Source organism: Macadamia integrifolia, unplaced genomic scaffold, assembly GCF_013358625.1.
Source record: "Macadamia integrifolia cultivar HAES 741 unplaced genomic scaffold, SCU_Mint_v3 scaffold_44A, whole genome shotgun sequence".
Classification (NCBI taxonomy): domain Eukaryota; kingdom Viridiplantae; phylum Streptophyta; class Magnoliopsida; order Proteales; family Proteaceae; genus Macadamia; species Macadamia integrifolia.
In genome coordinates this window covers 117005-120713 of record NW_024870667.1, presented here as the reverse complement: position 1 = coordinate 120713, position 3709 = coordinate 117005, and the positions used below count along the sequence as shown (strand labels likewise).

General features: G+C 39.4%; 1 non-coding gene across 1 annotated transcript; it reads right to left on the bottom strand.

Annotated features, from left to right (window-relative positions):
• Window positions 1–367: 367 nt before the first annotated feature.
• On the bottom strand, window positions 368–474 carry LOC122071668. The gene has a single exon (XR_006138241.1). It is a non-coding gene; the product is annotated as a small nucleolar RNA R71 (small nucleolar RNA).
• Between the last annotated feature and the right edge of the window lie 3235 nt (window positions 475–3709).

Sequence of the window (3709 nt, the reverse complement as noted above, 5' to 3'; positions counted from 1 at the left end):
CCCTTCACCTAAATCTCTGAAAGATTGGTTCTACCCTACTAGAACAACCCAACCTTCCTGCATAGTTCTACCACAAGCCCAGGGTAATAATTTTGAACTCAAATCTCAATATATCACTATGTTGCCCCATTTCCATAGGTTGACCTCTGAGGATGCATACCTATTTCTAAGGGAACTTGAAGAGGTATGTGTTCTAATTAAGATTCAACAGCTTTTTGATGATGCTGTTAAGCTTAGGTTTATCACTTTTGCATTGAAAGACCAAGCTAAGAAGTGGTTGTATGGGTTACCTAAAAATTTCATAACCTCATGAGAACAGTTCACAGTTGTCTTCCTTAAGAAGTTTTTCCCAACTCACAAGACCAATAAGATTAGAAGTGATATCCTTCAGTTTAGGTAAAAGCCTAGTGAGTCATTTTCCAAACTTATGGAGAGATTCAAGGATTTACTTCAAGAATGCCCTCACCATGGCCTAGACCTATGGCATTTATGTCAAATAATTTATGAGGGTATTGATTACCCAAATAAACAAATGATAGAGTCTATGTGCCCTGAGGGATTCACATCTTTTACAAATGAAGGAAAGGCATGGGAATTCTTACTTGACTAAGCTGACAAAACCCGTGAGTGGGAATCAACCCAAGAGAGTGAAAGAACCATAGGAGGAAAAGGATATTTTGTGGATGGGATAGTAGCCAAGGAAGCCCATTTGGATAGCCTAATCAAGAGAATTGAGGCTAATGTTCCTAGAGAACCATCATCAGTCAATTTGGTTAAGATTTGTGCTTGGTGCCAGTCCCCTGGACATCTCATAGAAGAATGCCCCAACACCTCTGGGGGCACTTCTAATGATAGTGTTAACGTCTTATACCAGAATAATCCATATAGTAATACCTACAATTCAGGATGGAGAAATCACCCAAATTTCTCTTGGAATTAGGGCAACCAAGCAGGGCCTTCTAATTCCATAATCAAGGTCAACCTGGACTCCAAAGGCCTCCCTTTGCACAACAATATTTTTCCCAAAAAAACTTTTCCTAGGTCAAATGTAGGACCTTAGGCTAGTTTTCCTAAGGGCCCTCTCCTATCATCTTATCAGCAACCCCCTGGGTTTACCAACACTGGAGAGGCAAGTAGAATAAGTGACTTGGCAAAAAATATGGCCCTCCTCATGACAAGCCATCAAAATCTTTCGAGAGAACTCACTCAAGTTGTCTCAATTATGCATGAGAGGGAGAAAGGAACTTTACCCAATCAACAAGAGCCTAACCCTAGGCATCATCAGCCTGTTAGTTCACAAACATCAACTAATGCCCCACTGAATATAGTACAAGGTCAGACCCAATAAGGGCCCCCTAACTAATGTAATGTTGTTTATGCCCTTAGGAGTGGTAGAGAGTACCAACAGAGCGTTCCTAAATCTTCCTCATCTATTACTCATGTTAACTCTCTTTCAGTTGAGAACACAAGTGTGCCTCTTGTTTCAGATTCATCTGATGAACCTACAGATTTTTCTGAAACTAAAGATGATTTGGTTGAAGAAACCAAAATGATTCTTCTGAACAGGGGCAAATCCCAAACAGTCCTTATGTTCATCCTGTCCCATTTCCTAATCGCTTGGCAAACAAAAGGAAGACTGCTTCCATAGATAAAATTTTAGAAGTCTTCAAAAAGATAGAAGTGAACATCCCCCTTTTGGATGCCATATCCTAGATCCCCGCCTATGCAAAGGTACTGAAAGATTTGTGTACTCACAAACGTATCACTAGTGTGCCCAAAAAGGCATTCTTGGCAAGTAACATTAGTTTCATAATTACTCAGCCTATAGCAGCCAAGTATAAGGATCCAGGGAGCCCTACCATATCTTGTGTCATAAGAAACACCTACATTGAGCATGCCTTACGTAACCTTGGCGCAAGTGTAAATCTTTTACCTTACCATGTGTACAAGCAACTTGGATTGGGAGAATTGAAAGCCACTGGAACTACTCTTCAGTTGGCAGATAGGTCTGTTAAAATTCCTAAAGGGATGATTGAGGATGTCTTACTAAAGGTGGGAGAATTTATTTTTCCTGTTGATTTCATTGTGTTAGATACCAAGCCCTTCTCAACCAAGGATGAGATCCCAATAATTCTAGGAAGACCATTCTTGGCTACCAGTAATGCATTAATCAATTGTCGGAATGGTTTCCTAAGATTATCTTTTGGTAACCAAACTATTGAGTTTAACATGTTTAGGATAGGAAAGCAACCACATATGGAAGAAGAGATTAATATAATTGAGGATTTTCTGGATTTTTCTGATGATTTAATTGCCAACTTTGATATTAATTTTGATTCAGAATTCCAAGAGTGTATGGATGAGTTGGATGATGATAGCGAAAATTTCTTTTCTAAAGTCTTGAGTCTTCACACACCTGTGGAGCCCTTAGGACCCCTTTCCAATTCCATTCCCAAACCTTCCATAGTTGAGCCCCCTAAGCTAGATCTTAAGGAGTTGCCATCTAATTTGAGGTATGCTTTCCTAGGGCCTGACCAGACTCTTCCTATAATAATTTTTTCAAATTTGACTTCTAGCCAGGAAGAGGAGTTACTTAAAGTGTTAAAAGATAATAAGGAAGCCCTAGGTTGGAACATGGTTGATATCAAGGGTATAAGCCCTTCTATTATGCAACATCATATACATCTTATGGATGATTCCAAACCATCCACAGAACCCCAAAGAAGAGCTAACCCAGATGGAAGCTATTAAGAAAGAGATCCTAAAGTGCTTGGATCATGGAATAATTTATCCTATTTCTGATAGCCAATGGGTAAGCCCAGTTCACGTAGTGCCTAAGAAGTCTGGTGTGACTGTAGTTTCCAATGCCAATAATGAACTAATTCCAACCCGTGTCCAATCTGGGTGGAGAGTGTGCATAGACTACAGGAAACTTAATGTGATAACCTAGAAGGACCACTTCCCATTGCCATTCATTGACCAGATGTTAGAGAGGTTAGCTGGACATGAATACTATTGCTTTCTTGATGGATATTCCGGCTATAACCAGATCCCAATTGCTTTAGAGGACCAACATGACCATTTTTACAAGCCCATATGGAACATTTGCTTACAGGCGTATGTCTTTGGGCTTTGCAATGCCCCTTCTACGTTCTAACGATGCATGATGAGCATATTTTCTGACATGGTCAAAAAATTCTTAGAAGTATTTATGGATGAATTTTCAATTAATGGGAATTTCTATTCTGAATGTCTTCATCATCTTTCTCTAGTTTTGAAAAGGTGCATATCTAAGAATAGGATTTTGAATTGGGAGAAATGCCATTTAATGGTTAAATCTGGTACTGTTTTAGGCCATGTAATATCCAAGGAGGGAATTACGGTAGATAGAGCCAAAGTAGATTTAATTGATAATTTACCACCTCCTCAATCTGTTAAGGACGTCTGATCTTTTCTAGGGCATGTGGGCTTGTACAGAAGGTTTATTAAGAACTTTAGTCAGTTAGCCCGACCTCTCACTTCATTACTTGCCAAAGATCAAACATTTGAGTTTTCTAAAGAGTGCCTAGAATCCTTCAAACAACTTAAGAAGGAGTTGACCAATGCACCCATTGTTCAACCACCTGTTTGGACTGAACCTTTTGAACTGATGTGTGATGCTTCGGATTTTACCATAGGAGCGGTTTTAGGTCAAAGGATTAACAACTTG